This window comes from Mauremys reevesii, linkage group 19 (assembly GCF_016161935.1).
Source record: "Mauremys reevesii isolate NIE-2019 linkage group 19, ASM1616193v1, whole genome shotgun sequence".
In the NCBI taxonomy this organism is placed as follows: Eukaryota; Metazoa; Chordata; order Testudines; family Geoemydidae; genus Mauremys; species Mauremys reevesii.
Window position 1 is genome coordinate 14,252,530 of NC_052641.1, and position 23,052 is coordinate 14,275,581.

Sequence of the window (23,052 nt, forward strand, 5' to 3'; positions counted from 1 at the left end):
TTCAATGGGGCTCCCTGCCTGGCTCCATTTTCATGGTTCAGGCCCTAGAAAACCATCTCATCCAAGCCTCTGACCGTAAAGGGAAACCTCTTATTTTCATTTATTTATAAAATATGATTATACCAATAGAATAATAAAAATATTTTATAAATGAAAGACCATCTCAGGGCCTTGCCACTGACAATGTTTGCAGCTAACAGTATTTTATGTACTCTTGGTGCATTGCACAAGCAGTTAAAACATAGTACGGTGGAAAACAATCTAGAAAACCCAAGTAAAAGACAAGTAGCGAGAGCAGTGAAACAGGAGGAGAATCCTGTGGTAGGGCTGAGGGCCTGAGGAAGAGGAGAGTCCTGTACAAGGAGCGACAGTGGTAACTGCCGATTCCCAGATGTTTTTTTTTTCCTGAATTTTTTTTTTGATGAAAAATTTTTCTTCAAAGGTTTTTTGGGTTTTGTTAAAAAGATAAAGAAGTTAGGCTGAACTCCTTCCTTCTTCCTCCCCCCACCCCAAGCTTTCTTGGTTTTCGATTATGGCGTCCTCTCTCCCACCTGGTTTTTTTCATTATTATTTTTTTAACAAAAAGCATGGTGTTGCACCTAGCTGTTTCTCGTGGACATGTATCTTGATTGAACAAGCCCGTTCTCATTGGGGGAAAAAAATTCAAATGACAAATTTCAGCCAGCTCCAGTTTTCAGTCTTGCTTCTACACCGTGGGTGGGATGGGTTGCGGAAGCTGGACTGTGCTTTATTTATCTGGATTTGGCCATGATGGTTACAATACAAAGCACTTTTTAGGGCCTGATCCTAGGCTCCTCGCTTTCCCATGTTAGTTGCCTCATTAACGTCTTCTTCTTTCGTATGGTTGATGCAGAGCAGCAATTACAATTTCACCTGAAGTTGATTGAGCCAAATGGCTACATCAGAAGTAGCAGAGTTTATTGCAGTGATGCCTCCTTCATATTTATAAATTGGGCAGTAGGTGAGGGTATGTTTGAAGGTCTGCTGTGGGGAGCCACCCTCACATGCCAGGAAGTCCTTGATTTTCCATTTGTGCATTAGATGTCCGCATCTACCACGGTCCGTTTGGATTTGGTTCAGAGTTGACCAACATGTCTGTGGAAGGTCAAACCCAGGAGCCTTCTGCGTGGGATCCAGCACAAGGGGCTTATTTTTTAAGGCTTGTTTAGCACAATCTGCTTTCCAAGCCTCCGTCTGATCGTAGCCTGATTGCATGAGGCTAAGCGAATGTTCCCAGGAAGGCTTGCAGGACTTACGACATTGGAGGGGGGCGTTGTTGACGTCTTGGTGGATAGGAAGACGTCTGTTTTCCTGCATTCACTGAGCTTTGTGGAGTGTCGCAGCAGTTCAGTGTATCGGTGCGGGAGCGATGTTAGACAGAACAGGTAGCCATAGTGTGGGAGTCAACTCAAGGGTTCCAGTGATGCCCCGCGTCACTGCATCAGCTGGGTGTCAACAAGTCGCATGTGGCTGCATCTGCACAATATTCAGTTACCGCATATACAAGTGCTATTGTTTGCAGGTGTTTGCAACACTGATGCCGATGCACCCCAGGTTGTATCTGCTAGTTTCTGAATTATGTTGGCTCTCGTTTTTATCTTTGCAGCTACCTTCTCAAGATCCAGCTCCTTGCAGGATCAATCTCCGATAAAAACAAAAGCGCCCCCTAACTTAAATGGGCCTGCTCCAGTAATAAGGATGGTATTTGTGGTTAAGACTCAGGACGGAGACTGAGGAGACCTGAGTGCTACTCTTTGTTTTGACACATGCTTCCTGTGTGACCTTGGGCCAAACTTTTCAAAGGAGGTTTCTAGGTTTGGCTGCCTCCATTTTTGGCTGCCTCACTTGGTACCCATTGGGCCTGATTTTCATGATTTCTCCTGCTGCTCCCAGACACTGGAATTTTGGGGTGTGCAGCACTTCTGAAAATCAGGCCCTGGAGGTCCTAAGTTGGGCACCCCAAAAGAGAGGATACTCTTGAAAACTTCTGACCAGATCCTCTAAACACTTAACCCATGGTTAACTTTCTTACCGTGGGCACTGCCTTTGATTTCTATGGGGCCCTCACAGCTGCAAAATTAAGCATGTGCATAAAAATTTGCAGGATTAGAACTTTTGGCTTTAATCTTATTGTGCTTCAGTTCCCCAACTGCAAAATGAGGATATTAAATACTTCCCTACTGCACCAGGATGTTGTGAAGATAAATTCATTCATGTTTCTTGTGGGATGCTCAGCCACTCTAGGGACGAGCACCATGAAAAATAGTATAAATGTTATTTTTGTATCACATCTTTCATACAAGCTAGGTCCTACAATGTATTACACAGTTACATAATACAGCTAAAAAGTTAAAAAATAGAAGTATAGCAGAGGGAGAGAGAAATGAAGAGGGGTAAGTAAAGGAGGAAGCATATGCTTTCAGCTGAGATTACAAAATAGATGGGGAGATGGAGAGTCAAAAGAAGGTTAATCTAGAGGGCAAGTGCTGCAGAGGAGAAGGCTCTTGCACCAAACTAGCAAGATTATTGCTTATACATTGTAGTAAATGTATATAGGGCTTGAGGCCTCTGTTCACGAGGTACTTACATTCATAAGTAGTTCCACTGACTTCAGTGGGAATTCTCATGTGCTTAAAGTTAGGCATGAGCTTAAGAACCTTGCTGAGCCCTGTGTCTTACAGAACCCGGGAAAGTCAGGGAGCCTGGTTCTTCACTCTTTTACGGTGCTGTGAATGGAGAATCAGGACCCAGTGTCCGAAGAACTTGGACCTGCTCCTGCGTTCCTTACACTCGAATGCCCACAAATCACTGGGAGCGTTGGGTGTGTGAGGAATGTAAGTTTGGGCCCCTTTTATAAAGGGAGGGAGGGAGAGGAAGAGAGAGAGGAGGCTGGTGCCAGGGACCTTCCATTAAAGGCAACAGGAGGCTTTCTATTGACTCCAGTGGGTTTGGGTCACTTGGACAAGCAAAGGGAGCAGGCAGGAGAGCAGAGAGAGAATGAACTAACCCCTAGAGAAACAGGACAGCAAAAAGATGCCAGTACAAAAACCAGTGGCAAGGTCTCAAAATGCAGTACAGGCAGATCCAACCCAACATACAGCAAAGTGATTTCAGCTACAATACGAGAACAAACCTTACTTACATGTGCCATAAACGCTAATCAGAAGCAGTTTGTGAGCTACATTAAGGAAATAACCTGTACAAGCTGTTCAGTGTTTTTCTTTCTAATTTTCACAGCCAGGTGTGCAAGAGCTTGTTTTTGTTTAGTTTTTGGTTTTGCTTTAAAGTGAGAACCCACATTTAATTCTGGTTCGAAAACATTGGGATTGGTTATCCAGCAGGGAAAGGAGACCTTGTCCTTCTAGTCCAGGGGTCCCCAACCCGGTGCCCATGGGTGCCATGGCGCCCGCGGGGACATCTAAATGCACCCGCGTCCTGGCTGACGATCGAGCATCTGCCGAAATGCTGCTGAAATTCGGCAAGTGGCGTCATCCAGAGGCGTTGCCGCCGAAATGCCGCCGAATTTCAGCAGCATTTCGGCGGATGCTTGACTGCCGCCACGGTCCTTCGTCTGGCGCCTGCCAGACGAAAAGGTTGGGGACCACTGTGCTAGTCGTCCTTCTGGAGCTTAGTATTTGGCTGTTTGAAGGTATGTTACAAATCGAGTGCAAAGACACTCTACATGGATCCATTCCTGCCCTTCTTTTGACATCACTGGTAGTTGAGGTAGGGGTGTCAACTCTGACTGAAGTTCTGGGAGATTTTTTCCCCCCAGCCTGATGTAATGTGATTTTTCTTAAAATATCCTATTAAAATCTCCTGGGTTGCTTTCAGCAGTCACCAGGAGATTAATGTCGATTCCGGGAGACTCCAGGCCAATCCGGGAGGGTTGACAACCCTAAGTTGTGGGCGTACGGCTTGTTGCAGGATCAACCCATTTTGTAAGTAATATACTAATAATACCTATATTTTCTTAGTGCTATTATTAGTAGATCTCCAAGCGCTTTGAAAATCAGTATTTTATCCCAGTTTTTTACACATGGGGAAACTGAGGCACTGAGCAGGGCCGTGACTTGCCCCAAGTCAACCAGCAAGCTAGTGGCAAAGCTGGGTATCGTCCCCATGTCTTCTAAGTCACAGTCCAGTGCTGTTTAGGGAAATGCACTTGGCATTAACTTTGCATAGGAATGAGAATGAAATACCTTGTTTTCTCTTTCCCTTTGATTACGTGGATTGTCCAATAGTCCCCTCTCCTAATGATGCTTAATAGCTGACACCTGCAAACTCCCCCAGGGTCTCTGTTTTTTTTGTTCTTTTTTCTTTTGTGTGAACCTCCCCAATCTTGGACCTAAAGGCTTTTCTACACTAGGGGTTTTTACACTAGCATAGCTACACTGGTAAAAACGTCGAGTGTCCACCAGCGTGACGTATCCCTGTTTGAAACTTTTCACATTGGTGCAGAGCAGCTGCAGGAGGGGTTTGCACTGGTGTAGCTGCATGGCTGTAGCTACTCTGCGATAAACCCCCCCCAGTGCATGCAAGCCTTGAGATATGTCTTCCTCGTTCTGCTGCTGTCTATTGTTAAGGGTGAAAATCTAGGAAGTCAGGAACAATTTTGGAGTTTAGGTGGCATTTCAATGTTAAAACACTCATTTCATTCGACTCCACTTACATGTATTGACTGAGGAAATCTTTATTAATCCTTCTCAGAGAGCATGTGCATATTTGTTTTTTAATTTTTTTTTAATTGTGTAGAGGACTAAGCTGGTATTAAAGAGACTTGTCAAATAGAATAGGGTCAGGATTTGGATTTGGTAAAAAAAACAACAGTTCTACAAATATTAAAAGAAATATTTTGTAATTTTTTTATGTTATGGGAAAATGTTAATAAAAAATGTTTTCACCCCTATTTTGTTTGGACTGAAACCTCTCTGGCAGGGTTCCTGAAACCTTGGCTAGTTCCTGAAATCCACTAGAAATGCCCCCACTGAAACTGACACATCTATTTTCATTGTCCCACAACCAAACAGACCCTACATGATGAAAAGTTCTTTCAGCTTTAATTTGCTAAATCAATCCTGCCAACATTTAGGCATTGGTTTAATTTTAAACACCTGAGTACTTTACTCCAGCCCTTAGAGTTAAGTCTGTGCTTAAGGTCCAGATCCTCAAAGCCTGGTATTTAGATTCCTGACTTCCATTGATTTCAGTGGGAATTAGAATCCTAAATACCTTTGAGGATCTGGGCCTAAGCGTTTGCAGGATTGGGGCATAAGGTATTTATGTAACAAAATTATTTTTTCAGATATGATTGTGAATACATATGATTTATTCTGCTATTAATTATCATTATATTTTGCACATCACCAAGAATGGAGCCATGCACCTCACCGTACAAATAGCACAAGGTCTCTGCCCTGAAAGGCTTATAGTCTAAGACCCCAATCCGGCAAACATTTACCCATGTGAGTAACTTTGGGCCCCAATGCAGCAAAGCACTTGAATACATTCTGAACTTTTAAGCCCAGCCTTATACAGCAAGGCATTTTATAGCAGTGTGCTAGCCCTTTAAAGCCAATGCCTGGTCACCCCCCTATGAGCTTTCAGCCCAGTAAGGCCCAGCAATGAGGGTGGGTGTGGTTCCCAGAGAGATCATGTGACCAAAAGGGACCCACATGACTGGGCATGGCTATATAAGAGCTGGCTTGTTTCTGTCTTTCTCTTCTTAATGAAAGAGGTGCTAGGGCTGAGTTAAGATGTGGTTTGTGTTCCTAGGGAGCAGCCCTGGGAGGACAGCTGGAAATAAGCTGGGGGGGGCTGAACAGAGATTGGTATAACAAAGGGTGGCCCTAGGAAATAGTGGAGCAGATTGTCTGGAGTATAAGGCAGATTGCTGCCAGTGGTGTGGGGACCCACCTAACAGAGATGATGATTAACCTGCCTGTGACCATGGGGAGGGGCTTGAGTCTAGGGAAGATCAAGGAAGTTCTTTGAAGGGCTCTGTTCTGTTTGGACCTTCCTTTGCTCCAGCGTGAGAAGGCTGCTGAGATGCTAACGTGCTCAAGAAAGTGGGGTGCTGAAGAGAAACTTGTGGACTGGCCTCTCTGGACAGGTAAGCGCCGGTTACGCACTTAACCATGTAAGCAGCGTCACTGAAGTTGATGGGGCTAACGCTATGGAGAGTTACTCAGATGTTTATTGCAGAGGCGAGGCCTAAGCTTTTAACAGCAGAGCTACACGGGGGGCTATTCCTGGGGTGAGAATCCTCTTCTGAATCCCAGAGGAGCTGACAGTACTGGTGCGCTGTGCCTTAGTCTCCCTCTTGTGCTGCCGTGCAGAGGCAGGGATTTCTACATAGCCCTACGAGAACGGCATGACAAGTTCTGGGGTAGGAGAGTTTCTGTAGCCTGTGTGGGCTGTGCGATGGGCAGGGTGGGGACTGAGAGTCTCCTGTGGAGAGCTCAAAATAGAGCCAAGAGCTTCTGAGGGCTTGGCTACACTTACAAGTTGCAGCGCTGGTGGAGGCTTTCCAGCGCTGCAGCACTACCCGTCCACCACTTGCAGGGCACGGCAGCAGCGCAACGCTGTGCTGGCTGGCTGGCTGAAAAAAAAATCCAACATGGGGGTAAGAGGGTGCAGCGCAGACACCTGCGCTGCTCAGCGCTGCGCAGCAGTGGACACTCTACACCTCCTGTCAGGGGAATAAGGAGAGCTATCAGAATTCCTGTTCAGCCCACTCTGCACATCAGTTTGCACTCTACTGCTCTTGCCTCAGACCCGCCTTTTTAAATGCCCCCCGGAAAAAAAAAATCTCCTCTTTTGTGCAGCCCAGGTGTGTGGTGCAATCAGTTATCAGTTTAGCAGTTACAGGTTAATGCCTCCATGCCGCATGCGACCAGCCAGCATGGAGCAGCAGTGAGGTTGCAGGACTCATCAGTGTTTGGGGAGGTGTTGGGGCCAGCGGGAGCTTGCCCGTAGGCAAGCTGAGCCCGGTCTATCTATGAGAGCATATCAAGGGGGATGCTGGGGAGGGCAATCAACGGACGATCTACAAATGCAGGTGAAAGCAGGTGAAGTGCGAAAGAGCGGAGAAAGCCCGAGGAGAAAGAGATCCGGATCATCCGCCCCCGCCGCCCCGTTTTTTACGCGGAGTGGGACATACTTGACAGGGACAACCCCACACAACACCCCAGGGGACACTTGGGAGGAGGAGGCTGGGGGGAGGGAGGAGGAGGAGGGGGAGGGGGGGAGGGGGAGGGGAGAGAGAAAGCTGGAGGAAGGGGAATGGAGAAACTGGGGCAAAGCAGGAGGAGGCAGGCTCTCAAGCAGCAGCCAGGAGGAAAGGCAGAAAGCCAGCAGCAGCAGCAGCAGCAGGACAGCAGGAAGCGCAGGTAGCAGTAAGCGTATTTGGGGGGTTTTTATTTTCTGGAGGGGAAGGGGGGGAGAATGGGGGGTGGTGGGGATGGGGCATGGCATGGGCCTAGATGTGGAATGTCTATATCACATCTCGTCGTAATCTTCTTCCGCTCTCAAAGCAAAAGTCGCAGGCCTGCGCGGGTCCAATATGCAGGCAATGTGTCTGCGCAGGTTGTCCCAGTGTGTCACTGTCCCCCGCCTCGGTGACGCGAGGGCCTCCCACAGGCTCTTCGCGCCGCACATCTGGTCCGCACCACGCTCACATTTTGGGGCGCCATCCCCCTGTGAAATAGAGAGCCCGAGCTCTCCCCTGTTGTTCCCCTGTGAAACATCTTCCAGGATTAGTGAAGAGGAGAAAAGTTTGGAGACTCTTTATGTGCAGAGATAGATAGAGATCACCCCTGGCACTCCATCTTACCTCATCCCCTCCTCCCTCTCACTCAAGCCCCACTCCAGCTTCCCATTCTCAAGCCCTCCTCCTCACCCACCATTTCACTGCTTCTGTTGTGTTTTGTGTTGTCCAGTGGTGTGAGAAGAACTTGTGTGGTGAGAGTGAGAAAGATGTTTGTAGTAACAATGTAGTGGTGGTGTTTGTGGATACATTACTGTGTTGTTGTCAGGTTGTCATTTCTGTGTCTTCAGTGACAGCAAGAGAGACTGAAAGAAAAAGGAAAAAACATGAAAAGAAAAAATTTGAGAAAAAAAAAAGAAACTGAGAGAAAGGAGAGAAAGAAAGAAAGAAAGAGAGAGAGAAGGAAAGAAAGAGAAGAAGGAGAAGAGAAGAGAAAGAGAAAGAAGCAAGGCCGAGAGAAGACTGGCAGTGCGGCAGCTAAGCAGCACTGAGCGGCAGCTGCACGCTGCCTAGCGAGCAGAGCTGCCCCCAGCTAGCCACCGCCGCCACAACTGTCCCCCCCCCCCCACAGTCCTTTGTGCCTTGTCTTCCCCAACACCAGCAGCACCCAATCCAGCCCTCCAACACCACCCCTCACCACCTCACCATTCCCACCACCACCCCACTCCACCCCCTGCCATCCCCCCCCAGTTCCCACCACCCCCCACACCCATCATTAAACACCCTTCATGCACAATGATCCAGACCAAGTGCATGCAATGTGACTACACAACAAGTAACTCAACCCACACCCTGCTTCATATGTGTGTCTGTCTGTGTGTGTGTCTGTGTTGTGTCTGTGTTTCTGTTTTTCTTTCAAGTCTGTTTTTCTTTTTCTTTAAAATATTTGTCTATTTCAATAAGTTTTATTATAGCAGAGACAAGTAAAAGGGCTTAAGAAAAGAAATTAATTATATTAAGACAAGCATTAAATATTATTTATTATTAGTAATATTAGTATAACCAAGGCAATTCACATTACAGTGTGTGCAGCCTCAGCCTCAAATTCAAATTCTTCCTCCATTCATCCTCCCTTCCTGCCCTGGCTCCTCCCCTGCCCTGCTCTCTCTCTGTGCTCTGCCTCTCTCCAGGACTTGAACTCTGGCCTCATGCCTCACTGGTGGTTTCTCACTCCCTTTTCTTATTACCTTGCCTTCAGCATTCGCATGGAGGGTACCTCACCCGCTCTATGCTTCAGCCCAAAACCAATACCTTCCCAAGCAGCGCTTTCCAAGCAAACATCTCCAGTGAGCCTTTCTCCTCAAAAAAAGCACACGCCTGTCATTGAACCCCTCAGCAGCCCTGTATGAACCAGCTGTGCTCAGTCTGCATAGCTGCATAGGGTAGCATGAGCCAAGGTAGTCCCAAGGAGGCGGGCTGGCTTCACCCTCTGATCACAGAATCCCTTTCCCCCTGTGATCCTGTCCTGCTCCTTCCTGTTCTCAAGCCCTTCCTGCCAAACACTGGCATGATGCTGTGCCAGCCTGGATGTGTGTCTCCATCCGCATGATCCCAGCGTGCCTGCCCAACCATGAATAGCGCCCCTGAATGCATATAACTCCGAGAGGTGGGGCCAAATTAGGGAACTGATTCTCCCATTCGGTGGCCAGGCCAGGAATCACCACCCAGAATATGCCCTCATCTCCCCACCATCCATTATCCCACCCCACAATTGCCTTTCGATTCCACCATCTTTCTTAGCCACCAAACTACTTGCAACGCAGGATGCAGTCATCCCCTTGCCGACTTGCAAATTCCCACGAAACACCCATCCATATTCTTGCCACCACATCTTGCTGCTGTCGCATTTTCCAGATTGCCACCACTTGTCTCCTTGCAGATTGCCACCGCAGCTTCCCTTTGCAGGGTTGCTCTCAATCTTGTTGCCTCCTCAAGCATCAGTGAGGGCACAGTCGCAAGTTCCTGGCAGAAAGTCCCAGCAGCATCTAAGTGATGCCTCAGCACCCACCCATCATCACTTGTTTCCCAGGAGCCTGCGCGCTACACGTGCGCCCACCGCTCACCCACGGCAAGCACTCTTCACGCTGCGCGGCGCATTGATCCATATTTGACGCATTCACCGACTCCTCACAAACACTTTGGAGGCAGGAATAATCATACTGATGCTCATTCACTCACAGCTCTCGCAATAGCAGAGTCCTCATCAGATCGGGCTCCATTTGCCACAGAAATCACCACAGAAACAGAGCAGAGAGAGATCGGCAGCGCCCAGAGAGAATGAATGAACATGACAGACGATGCAGAGAAATGCATGCTGCGCCAAAGCAACGGGAAATGAATGCTGGCGGCCACCTCGCTCCCTTCCGCAATGATGAAAGCGCTGAAACACCACTAAAGCCCACAATCCTTCCCCAAACCACACAAAACCAATGCCAAAGCGCTGCCAAAAATGCCTGGTGTTCTGTGCTCTGCATACAGCGCTGGCAGTGCAAGTGGCTCTCTCTACACAGCTGGGGTGCCTGCATGGTCAGCGCTCTGCGTGCAGCTGCTGCAAGCCAGCCTGAGCCTCCCCAGCGCTGTGCAGCGCTGCGCTGGTGCGCTGCTGTAGCTCCCCTGTTGAGCAGGTCTTAGAGAAGGTCTTCCAGGTCCACTTTGCTTGTTCTCTCCTGTCTCTGGAAGTCTCCTGTTTGTCCAACTGTGGGGGGCCTGAAGGCCCAGCCCTTTGTGCTTGCTTGGTAAGGGGGGCTGCAGGCCTGGCCCCCGCCCTGGGCTGGGTGCTGCTGGTGTCAGGTGGGTGTTGGCTGGTGTGAGGATGGGGGGGGGCTTGCTGCTGGTGTGGGCTCACTGAGCTGTGTTCTGGGGGGGTGGGGATGGGGGGGTGGGTGTGTGGCCTCCACAGTGGTGTGGGGGGTGGGGAGCCTTACGCCTCCAAGTATGAATTTCACCTGAGGGCCCAACGCTGCATTCCTACACCTCATTGTAGCTGAAACCAGTGGGAGTGTTGGGTCCACATGGACGGCAGGGTCAGGCTCCTACTGGATGATGTGACTCTAGGAAACAAACACTTGTGTGCTTTCCCCAGTGTCTCACCTGCTGCTGGCAATGAGCTTCCTTTATGTGCCAGAATGGCAAAATATCTCTTGCCTGGGCATGGGTAGGTAGGAGGGTGACTTATCTGGCTAAAGCATCCTTAATTCTTGTATTGTGTGCTCCTGGGTAGGAAGGGGAAAACTCCCTCTGCATAGGGTGACCAGACAGCAAAAGTGAAAAACCAGGACGGGGGCGGGGGGTAATAAGAGCCTGTATAAGAAAAAGACCCCAAAATTGGGACTGTCCCTATAAAATGGGGACATCTGGTCACCCTGGCTCTGCATAAGAAAATGAACCTGAAGGCTGTCTTGTTACTGATGGTGCACGTGGGAAAGTGAAATGTGACAGCTGAGGGTTTGGATAGGCAGTTTTGAGGAAATATGTGCTTGCATTTTGAAGCCTCTTCCCTCTTTGTTGCAACAGTAGGTAAAGTACAGTCAATTGCTAGTTAGATCTGTGTGCACAATATAACTGATGCTAATTGTCACTCCCTGCCTGCACAGACAAACTTCCAAATCCAAGTAACTGAAGGCCTAGTTAAGATTCCCATCCTCTCTCCCAGCGGGCTACATAGGCAGCTGAAGTCCGCTGAGGCGCTCTCATTAAAACATCTCTAGATGCAGAGAGACTGTCTGATGGCCGGGTTGTGGGCATTCCCAGTGGGGGATGCTTGACTCCAACTTGATTGGCTTTTCCTGACTAGTCTGACAGCCTGAGCTTTGTGGATCTTCAGGGCTTGTTGGAAGGCCAACTCCTTCTCTCGGGTGTTTGTCTGAGCTGAAGGGATTGTAGCGCAGGCATCTCGGAGTCCTTAATCAGTGTTTAGCCAGGCTTTGTTTGGGGCTTGGGAGGTTGAATCCACCCTGGACCTGTGGGCAAGGCACCCCTCTATGGCCACTATACCTGTGCTGCGCTAGCGGTGCGGTGGTCTTTGTTTGTTAGTACTGAAAAGGCAAAAATCTCTAACCTCCCATCTACCCATCCCCAGGCAACTGGGTTATAAATTCCACTTTACGCTATGGCTTGCGGCACAAAATCCATGTTCTTGAGGACCACCCCCCTCTATCCCTGCGCTGCTGTAAATGGAGCTGTGCAGAACCCACTTCCACCATATACCGGGGGTGTATTTCTTTTCTTTGCATGCCCACACCCTGGCTTTGCATGGTAGAAACATGCTGGCTCAGCTGCATAGGTGGCCTTGCAAAGTCTCTGCTATGAAGGTGGAGAGTCACCCAAGGAATTGGGAAATAGGTGCTTGCATCAGTGTTGGGGAGAGGACTGTGTCCTAATGCCCTTGGCATACAGGTGAGAATGGAAATCTGTGGGCTCCCAAAACACTCAGTGTCTCCTTGCTGCAGAGGAGTCCTCTGTATGGAGAGATCCACGTGACTGTTCAATTCTTTCTACTCTTCTGTTGACCCAGGGCTGCCTTTGTTCCCTTGGTCCATTTTCTTTGCCAAGCCGTAGACTCTGGTTGCCTTCCTCTGATGCCAAGTCAGTGAAAGCGAGAGAAGGGTCCTCTTTAGAGGCATCATTCATGGCTTGTGTTCCAGTATCTGGGGGTTTAGCCCTACTTCAATCCCCTAGTAACAACACTCCCTTGTGGAAGCCACTTGGCATTGGTGCCCCACCCCAGAGGTGGCTGAGTTTCAGTGAAGGGCAAAAGGATGCTGGTTGTACCCTTTCCTGACCAACCAGAAGTATTGTAGGGCTCAATGTTTGTGGAGGATTTTTGCATCCGTGGGCGAGAGGTGCTGCTGAGGACTATGGCCTGCCCCACGTTGAGTGTTGACATGTATGTGACAGGCAAGTTGTGGGAGATGGGGCACCGGCAGAGGGGGGAGTCACAGCTTGGCAGCTGGCCATCTAGACCCGCCTGACCCTCATACCCATCGGGCATCATGCAATGGGAATGTTTTCATTGGCTCCAGTGGGCTTTGGATCAGGCCCTGTATGGCCAGTAGAGCAGGTGTGCAATTCCTGGGGCTTCTCCCAAGTTCAGCTTGTCTATGGGGTGTGGTGGTGTGTTCTCCGTGAGGTTGGGTTGGTTTAAGAGTTCCTTCTCTGTGGTTTAGATTTACCATCTCAATGTGACTCCGCCATCAGCACCCACTTGCTCCCCTTTCCTGGTGGCCTGCTGAAACCACCCCAAAGTTCACTTGCTGTTGACTAGCAAAGAGGGGGGGGGGAAGCTTGGTCTGAAACTTCCAGACTTGGCCATGGGCTCCATATGTGTCAACTGTTGGGAGCCCAACGTGAGACTGGCTGGGCCTGTATGCAGTGTAAGGTGCCACTCAACAGGAGAAACAATGTGACCTACTGGTGTAGTTAGCAGAAGTGCTCAGTCCCCTCTGGAATAGTCCCAGTGGTTTCAATGGGGCTATGTAGGGTCTGATGCTGTTGGGCAGCATGAGTTGGGATGGCACAAACTTCTTGGACTGGGCACCCCAAAAGCAGCGTTCCATTAGACTGCAGTGAGTATTGGCAGCTGGGCTTGGTTGTGGGGAAGGATGAGCAAGTTTCTGGACTGTGCAGTGCATATTTTGCAAATGTTTGTGTTTATACAAGAGACATGGGTAAGCATTGTGCAAAACGGCTTAGGAAAAGGCAACTGGTGAGGGGATGGGGCAGCTCCGTCTTGGCCACTTTCCTTCTTGTTCATTTTGATATTCACACCTTCCAAAACCAAACCCTGGCTAGGGTGCTGGGCTGGTCCTGGATTGCATTCCCCAGCTATGCTGCTGGGTGATCTGGGGTAAGTAACTTTATCTGTGACTCAGTTTCCCCATCTGTAAAATGGGAGTAACCGTACACCACCTTTGTAAAGTGCTTGGAGATTTAGGAATGAACAAGCTAAGTGTTCACCCAGACCCAAGTGTTTCCTCCCAGAGTATCTCACTGTCTGTCTTTCCTCTCTTCCAGACACTGTTTCATCCTGGCATGCTTTGGTAGACAGCAGGGTGTTCCCCAGTGTAGTTAGCTGCCTCCAACTTTTGGCTTCTTAATTTCACTTCTGAGAGTAACATCTTTAGTTTTTGTTCCACACAAAGCAGTGGTTATTGGCCCCTGTGACCTTCCATTCAGATCTGTAAAATGGGAATAATGATATTTCGTAGAATCATAGGACTGAAAGGGACCTCGAGAGGTCATCTAGTCCAATCCCCTGCACTTATGGCAGGGCTAAATATTATCTAGACCATCCCTGTCAAGTCTTTGTCTAACCTGCTCTTAAAAGTCTCCAATGATGGAGATTCCACAACCTCCCACACAGCAATGTTGTGGGCTAATTCATTAATATCTGTAGAGCGCTTTGGAAAACCTGAGCAGGAAAGTGCCTTACCAGTGCAATATGTTAGCATTATGAATTTAGATGCAATTATCTGCATGCATCATGCAAATGCATGTTTGTTCCTGCAAATACCTGTTATGGGTATGTGAACATTTGTTTCACCTAGTGTGTCATCCGAAAACTTGTTTTCCTGTGTCAAAAAGCCATGGGAAGGTAGTGGAACCTAGCATCAATCTCTCAGCAATGCCCGCAGAAAAGGGATGTGAAGCAGCTAACATAGTGCTGATGCTGTACAAATAGCCACTGAGACTAGAACGTGTCGCTGGAATTCTTTCAGCAACGTTTATGAAGAAGGCCCTCATCCTGCTGTGAGCTCAGTGGGCAAACCTCGGTACCCATCTGGAGACCTGTTTCAGAACTGGGGCATAACATGGGACCCTTGGAGTCTTCCTCTTGTGCTTGGTACTGCCACTTGGTGCTGTATCAATGGGGGAATTTTTTTCAGCGGCACTTAATGATCCTCTCAATGGGTTCACATTGATTGGGTAGGAAATACTGTGGTCTGATGTAACTGAAAACAAACTGAGAAGCTCCTTCACTGTCTGACCATGAAGAGGGTCCAGCCACTTCCTATTGGGCAGTCGGTTAGAGCAGTGGTTCTCAATCTTTTTGGGCTCAGGACCTATTTGTAAATGTTTATAGCCTGTCGCGATCCAGTAAATAGTCTGGAGGTGGAGGCTCTAGAATGGTTTGGTTGGATCCTGCTTCCTGGGTGGGTTGGGTCCTGCCTGGCACTCACCCCACAGTGGGAGCTCCTGTGCTGTGAGGCTGGCCGGCCTTGGCTCTCTGCTCTGGGTGTTGCCACCTCTGGGCTTGCAGCGCCACTCAGGGTTGGCTCCATGCTCCTGACTGGACCAAATGTGGTCCTAGTGGAGTTGTGACATGGCTCATGGGGTTGCAATGCCACTCATTCAAATTTGGCCTACCCGGACTCCTGTCATCACAATGGCCAAACCTGAGTGACGCTGGGACTCCGGAGATTGCAGTGCCTGGAGCAGGGACAGGAGCTGCCACGCGACCCTTTGAAACATTCTGTTGACCCAAGTTTGGGTCCTGACCCTACGGGTTGAGAAACCCTGGGTTAGAGAACACAAGGCAAAATACAACCTGCTTGATTGACACGCTGGTGTCAGTGCGGACGATGGAGTTAGCTTGGTGTAAGACCAGGTAAGTCAGCAGAGTTGTGGCCCTTGTAAATGACAAATATATTAAAGGACAATGTAATTCAACAGCTATTTAAGTTGACCTTAATGAAGCATGATGTTGGGAGTGTTGTCTAGTGGCTGGAGTCAGGAGTCCTGGGTTCTGTGCCTGGCATGCTGGTGTGAGATCTGGCAAGTCACATGTAGCCAAACTTTCCAAAGGGGTCACTGGTTTGCCAGGTAGCAGAACTGAGGTTACTTGCATCCAAAGGGCGTGAGCGCCTCTAGCTTCTGCTGACCCAAATAGCATTGTGGGTGTTGAACACCCCTGACAATCGGGCCCCATGTGTCTAAGTTGGGCACCTGGAAACTTTGGCCTTCCCCTGCCTCAGTTTCCTGTCTGCAAAGTGAGGCTTGCTCAAGTGACTGCTTCCCTTAGGAGTGCAGAAAACGTCCCTGGTTAGTGAGGAGGTGGAGCTTGAGCCCTAATCTGAGTGTTTTGAGTTTGTGCAGAGCCTCCCAGAGCATGGCAAAGTCTGACTGTTAAACACCTCAAACTCCCTCCCAACGGCTGTGAAACAAACTGCCTGCCAGACACAGGAAGGACGGGACAAGAGGAGGAGAACTGGGTGTTAACCACAGGGTATAACTGTAAATCCGTCTGTGTGGGGAAACCAAGCTCTTTGTTAGCTGGGAGCCATAGTGGAGATGGATATTAAAAGCCCGATTCTGACTTTTTTTTCTTGCCTTGAGTAGTGCCTGCTCCACAGAGCCCTGCTGATTTTGAGGGGTACGTGGTGCAAGGGTTGGGGAATGTCACCCTAAAAGTTTAAAGGTGGGATTTTCCAGAATTGCCTAAGGGAGTCAGGCACCCAGCTCCCAGTGAACATCAATGAGAGTCAACTCCCTGAGGCACTGCTGAAAACCTGGCCATAACTGTAAACTGCTCTGTGATGCGAATCCCCACAGTACTGGGTGGTGAAGCCCTCCCGCCCCAGAAAGCCTCAGAGAGGCTGGGCACTGCACTCTCCTTTTGCCACTTGACTTGACTCCCAGTTCAGGCTGGAGACATGTTAGCAGGGTGATATGGGGGCGGGGGGGAGTGAACTCAGAGGGGAGGCTGGTCTGAAGAGAAGTGTGTCGCTGGTGCTTCTCAGCAGCACTGAATTCACTTGCTCTCCTTCCTTCTGTCCTGGCTACTCCAGGAGACACTTGCATTCCTGACTTTACAGCTACGCTACTTTCAAGTTGAAAGTATCTAACTGCCTAGGGAGCCGAGGAGCTGGATGCTGGAACATATGTCCCAGGAAAGACTATTTTTTTCCCTTATTCTCCCCTGCCAATCAACCTGGCTAATGGTGCTTTGTGGCTAGATGAACAACTTTTCCACTCACTCACTGTTGCAAAAGCTAAGGCTCTGAGCGTGCAATGAGAGCCATGCTATGGACCAGTGCGGCAGGGGTCTGTCTGAACCCTAAAAGAGGAATTCTGTTGTACTTCAATGTAACCTTTTTCCAGATGAAAATGGATGCCAATTGCTAAGGTGACCATGTTTCCAAAATAAATGGAGCCACAAAGGGTCACAATACTCATACTTCTTAACGTGCATTGGTCTTGCTACTCCCAACATCTGACTCAACAGCAACGAGCGCATCTTTCAGAGTTGGAGGGATTTTCCAGTAACTGAGTGTTTAGAATGAGATTATCATGAAACACCGACCCAGTGTTCACCCTTGCTCTGAGCAAAAGAACAGTTCTGATCCCATGTGGCTTTTTGGACTCTTCTTTGCTCCAAACACTGTTCAGCATATCAAGCACTCCTTCCATTGGACTGTTTCTTATAGCAAATGCAGAGCAAATTCTATTCAGTATAGAGGGGCCTTGAACACTTTGTACTTCTTAAAACATTGGGATGAAAGAGAAACTGGGACACTCCAGGTGTCCCAGAAGTGTGACATTGTATGACAGAAGGACTGGCCTGGTAAACTGAGTTCCTCTACAAAAATGATTTTCAACTTATGGTCCATGGACCCTTGGGAGTCCACAAACTAAGATTTCCAAAGTGGTCCACACCTCCATTCAAAATTTTTTAGGGGTTTGCGAATGAAAAGACGTTGCAAATCCCTGCTCTACAAATTGCTCATCTGACTGCACAGCACTCTTAAAAGAAGCAGCTGGGTGTATGGGAGAGGAGCTAATGATATCCCCCATGTTTGGAGGACCAGCCATGATTAGAAGATTGGATGACCTCATAGCTCTGCATCTCTTCTTGCTAAGTTTCTACAATAGCCCTAATTTGCATAGTGTCAGGCCTACAGGGGGCTGGAACCAGCAAGTTCCATGGAGGGTCTGGTAAAAATGCTCCAGCTTTCTTAACGAGTAGCATTGGGACTCTAGTGTCCTGTGGTCCTAGCCCACTCCAGGGGGCTGTGGGAAGAATAATGCACAGAAAAACCTTCTCTCAGGCTTGTCCTTGGTAGCCAGTGCTGATTCTTGGCTCTCGCGTCACACTTCTTCGAGAGCTGGGAAAGCTACAGATGAAAAGGAAGGTGAGAATCCCTGTCTCCGTGTTACATTATATAGGGTTGCCAATTTTGGCTGGCTGTATTCCTGGAGGATTCATCACAGGACATAATCTTTAATTAAGGAGACTCCAGGAAAAGCCTGGAGGGTTGGCAACCCTAGTTACAGATGGAGAAAGTGACGCAAAGATGGGAAGTGGCACGTTCAAGGCCACAGTGCAGGCGGTGGCTGAGCCAGGTCTCCTGATCAGTGCTCTAGCCACTGGGCCATTTTGCTTTCCAGTCTCTATTGCATTAGGTATAAAGACTTCCCATAGGCAGCACTGTGGTCTCCTTGTGAAATACATGGGAGGGGGTTGTCCCAGGCTGGTGGCAGGTGCCCAAAGAACAAAACACCACTGCAATTAGCACTGATTTGGTCCCTTTATTGGCCCGGCTGAGGCCCAGGACCGACTGAAGATGCAGTTTGAATGCCCTTTTGATCCCCAGAGTGGGTCCTTCCGGGTGCAGAGCTGAGGCAGAGTGGCAGGGCAGCACAGGGGAGGCTTCCACCCGGACTGCCTGGACCATGTCTGTTCTGTGGCCCCCTGGAGAACGACGGCCTTGTCAAGGCAGAAGTGCTGCTGTCCGCTCGCACCCCCTGTTCCAAACCCAACCTGCGCTGGGAAAGGGCCAGGGACCCAAGGAGCACGTGTCATACCTGTATCCCTCCAGGAGAGCGCCTTGGGTTCATGCTGCTTCTTCGTTGTTCGTGTGCTTCGGAAAGTCAGTGTCACGGCCTGACCTGAGCCCCTGTGGGCGTTACTGTGAGTAACTGGTGATTTGAATGTAAACAGACACTTATGCTAGCCAGGGGGACACCTCAGGGTGTCCCTGGGGACAGAGTGAGATGGTACTCCCCCGTTCCCGTCCAGGGGCTCCTGTGCATTCTGCTTCAAGATCCCAGTGCCACATGCAGCAAATTCTCGAGTCCCTTCTCTAGTCCTTCCTTTCTGCGGATCTCAAAGCGTTATACAGCTAGCGGATCAATGACCACGATACCTTTGCGAGGTAAATGATCAAACTGCCTTTTCTGCTTCATGCATCACCACAGATTCTGGAGTCGAAATAGAGCGGAGAGCTCAGAGTGAGGCAGAACGGGGGCTATGCGGCCTTTCTCCCAAATCACGCTAGCCGGGCAGTGCAGTTTCCCCGCTTGCTGGGCAGGGCTGTGGATGATATCGATGTTCTGTCGATAAGCAAAAACAAATCAAGGTTCTGGACAGATGCAGTGAAGATTTTTGTATGGTATCAAGGGGGCCCTTTTTGGTCATAAACCCCAATTTAATCACAAGCCTAGTATTTATGAGAAATGCTGGATTGATTTTGGGAGACGGCTTATCCACCACACAGCTCCACTGTAGGCATTGGCAGCATGAGCTTCCCCACCAATGCACTTTAGCCTTTCCCTGAAGGAGATTAGTGCAGACTGTTTTCATTAACATGCCACACTTGGAGCCCAGGATGGGTGCTTGGCGTAATTAAAACGTCCCAGTAGGGATACGACACTCCAAGGCCATTCAGTGCTTTGGCCTCAATGCTGTTTTCTGGGCTGTAGAGTTTAACCTGCTAGGAATAAGGCTCCGGCCCCCTCCAAACAGCCATCAGCTGCTGGTAATACACCTCTACCCCGATATAACACGAATTCAGATATAATGCGGTAAAGCAGTGCTCCGGGGGGGGGCGGGGCTGTGCACTCCGGCGAATCAAAGCAAGTTCGATATTACGCAGTTAGATTTTTTTGGCTCCCGAGGACATCATTATATTGGGGGTAGAGGTGTATTGTTTTGGTCATTACTTCCCCATCTTGCACTTAAACCTATAATGTAACTGCAAACGGCTTTGTATATCTAATTAGCAACCCCCCAAAATCATGCTGACATGACCATAATCTGTTTTTGCATCCCCCTCTTGTAGTAGCTTGAAATAGTGCAAGGGGGTTTTGCAGGCAATAGGCAAACGGCCGTGACTTGCACAGCCATCATCTGCAAGTCCAGCCCTGCAGTCAGATGTCTGATCAGTACAGACGTTTGCTTTGGGCTGATATAGAGGGCCTTATACCCAAGGAGACAGAAGCACTTTACAAAGATTAACGCCTTAAGCCTCACAACCACCCTGTCAATATTATCCTCATTTTAGATATGGAGGAGAGGGGGAGATGAAGGACTGGATGGAACTAGACCTCTGGTCTCCTGTTGTATAACCTTGGGCAAGTCACCTCTCCTTGTGCCTCAGTTTCCCTGCCTCTTTTTGTTTTTAAGCTCTTCAGTGCAGGGACTCATAGACTTTAAGGCCGGAAGGGACCATCATGATCCTCTAGTCTGACCTCCTTCACGTTGCAGGCCACAGAACCTCGCCCCACTCCTGTAATAGACCCCTAACCTCCGGCAGAGTTACTGAAGTCCTTTAAATCATGATTTAAAGACTCCAGGTTAGAGAATCCACCATTTACATTAGTTTAGTTTAAACCAGCAAGTTTAACCACTGCTGCAGAGGAAGGTGAAACCCCCCTAGGGTCTCCGCCAATCTGACCAAGGGGGAAAATTCCTTCCAGACCCCAAATCTGGTGATTAATTAGACCCTCAGCATATGGGCAAGACCCACCAGCCATACACCTGGGACTTTCTCTTACTAAGTGTACGTGCCGTGCTGAGCACAAAAGGGGCTGTCTTTGTTCTGTTTGTTCAGCACCTACCATGACAAGGTCCGGTCCCTGACTGGGGCTCGGGGCACCACAGCAATGCAAATAATAACAAACGATCAATAAAGGTAAAGTATCTTGCTTGCTGTGTTTCTCCTGCTACTACCAGTGCTGGGAACAGAACCTGATCTCCTGACTCCCAATCCTTTGCTTTAGCTAGAAAACTGTTTCTTTTCCCCCCACGCTCGCCCCAGTGCTTAGCCACTAATGCTGAGGGTCTAGATTAGTGGGAGATCTGGGGAGCAGGGGGGGTCATGTGAGATGGAGACTCCTTTAGCACTGAAAAGCTGCAATAATGCATGGGTGTCAGGCTGGTTTTCAATTTCTGAATTCCACTGCCCCTAGAACACGGGACACCCAGACCCTCCCTGCTTGTGCCCCCATCCCGAGCTGGGCATGGTAGTCTCCCACTCTCCTTCAGCTTAACTCCTTACACAGTGCACGGTCTTTACTCTCTAGGGAGATTGACGTAACAGTAAAACCAGCTGGATCAGAGGCAGGGAAACGGGGTTGCAGGGTTAAATGTGTGTGTTGCTGCCTGTGAGATGGAAAATGCAGCGTTCCCAGGGAGAACCTCGTTCTGCTCTGCCGGCTGGAGCTGGGGAGGGAAGGTCCCTGCAGTGCCCCTTGGAAGGGCAAGTCAGTTAAAGACTACAATACCCAGCTGGGAAGAACAGTCCCTGCCCTTATCTTGTAGCTGTGAGCAGGGCATTCTGGGAGTGGTAGTTCATCCCCCTGAACTGGGGTCCCTGCTGTCACTCGCTGGGGCGGGGGGACCCTGAGGGAATGTACAGACACTGGGAGGAGCCAGCCTGTTCAACCACTTTGTTGTTAAATACCTTAAAGGAACAGCAGCTGCGCCCAAGTGCGCTGCCTAGCGCAGCCTGTAACCCGGGATGTGGGCTTTTTAAAGATAAAAATCGCTAGTCCTGCCCTTCTGTTGTTAACGAGCTCTGGTACTTGGCGTAACCCTTGTGGTGCCTCAGCCTCCCTAGCAAGCGCTGCTCTGATTCACGCTGCGCGCAGTCTGTGGCTGCAGTGGAGCTGTCTGGGGTGCAGGTCAGGGAAGTCTCTGTCCCTTTGTTGTCCCCACTTGCCCTTCTCTATAGATCAAATATGCTGCATCCCCTGGAACTTGAAATCAGGAGGGTTGTGGCCGAAGAGCCAGTGCAGACAGGTCAGTCCCCGCCAGACAAATGGGGCGTCTGTTTCCTTGTGGGGGAATGTTAGTGCATAAGGAAGTGCCAGCCGGCTAGCCCTGGAGATTGTTCTCTAGCTAGGAACAGAGCAGCTGTTGCATGGGCAGTGGTGCCGGTTCCCCCGATGCTGTGCTGCGGCTGGGATCAGTGGCTGCCGCCTGTAATGTAATTCAGTCTGTTGGCTCATACGGCCTGTCCCTAGCCCAGCACCCAGGCCCGGGCTCTGGCATGTGCCCAGCCAGACACCCACATCAAAGCACCCAGGACTTGCTTGTTGGTGTATATCCAGCCGGCACTCGCATCTAGGCTACTTACACGAACCTGGGGGAACAATGACATCAAAGCAGCCAGCTCTGGCTGCTGGCACCTTGTTAATAGGTGCTGCAACATGGGTGTGTGCTAAGTGAGCTGTAGGCACGCGACTGGGCAAATGCCGGTATTGAAGGAACCCAAGTATAGTTCCTGCCTGTCCCCTTGACGCAATCCTGTGAATTTAAAATCTGCCCAGAGGTTTGTGGGCTTGAATTGCCTTCTCCAAAGAGAAACTCGACTAAGCACCTGGGGCCAGATTGTGACCCCTTTGCACTCATTAATGAGCAGCTACCTGCCTGGGGACAGGCCTGCTGACTTCAATGGATTGCTCAGTGAGTCACTGCTGAGCAGCAGGAGTCGGGCTCGTAATCGGACACTTGCTCTGGATATTAGTTGTCTAAATGTGGCACATGTGTTTCTTATGGCTAAAGCAGGACAAAAATCAAATTGTACTTAACTGGCAGAGGTACTGAGCCCCCTTCTTTTAGAGAACAGACACCAAAGTCAGCCTTGCTAATCTTAAAACAGGCATCTTTGGCCGTTCACAGGAACATAGGGCCCGATTATGCCAGTGCTGCGTAGTACCATACCCTTTGCTTACTTCCATGGGAGTCCATGTGGAGCGAGGTGCAACTCGCCAGGGGTCAGGGTGGCAAAGTCCGACCCACAGACAGCAGCAGGAACCAGTAAAGAGGCTCTTAAAATTATGTGTTTTTGGTACCTTTACTCAGGTGAATAGCACTCTACTTCATAAATACTTCCACTGAAGTCAGCCATCCGACTCATGGAGTAAGGCACTACTCAGTGTAAAAGACCAGAATCTGGCCCTTCCGTTGCAGTCTGTGTTGAGATGACAGGGTTGTATAGTCATTATCTTGGGGTACAGCTGTTGGATTCTGGGGTGGCTGA

General features: G+C 49.4%; 1 long non-coding RNA gene across 1 annotated transcript in view; it reads left to right on the plus strand.

Annotated features, from left to right (window-relative positions):
- The first annotated feature begins 2,560 nt into the window (after positions 1–2,560).
- The window catches only part of LOC120386694, a 98,276-nt gene continuing 77,784 nt past the window's right edge, over positions 2,561–23,052 (plus strand). Inside the window, exons 1-3 of the long non-coding RNA XR_005589864.1 lie at positions 2,561–2,855; positions 3,856–3,962; positions 6,052–6,133. This is a non-coding gene — a long non-coding RNA (uncharacterized LOC120386694). The remainder of the gene's footprint in view (positions 2,856–3,855; positions 3,963–6,051; positions 6,134–23,052) is intronic.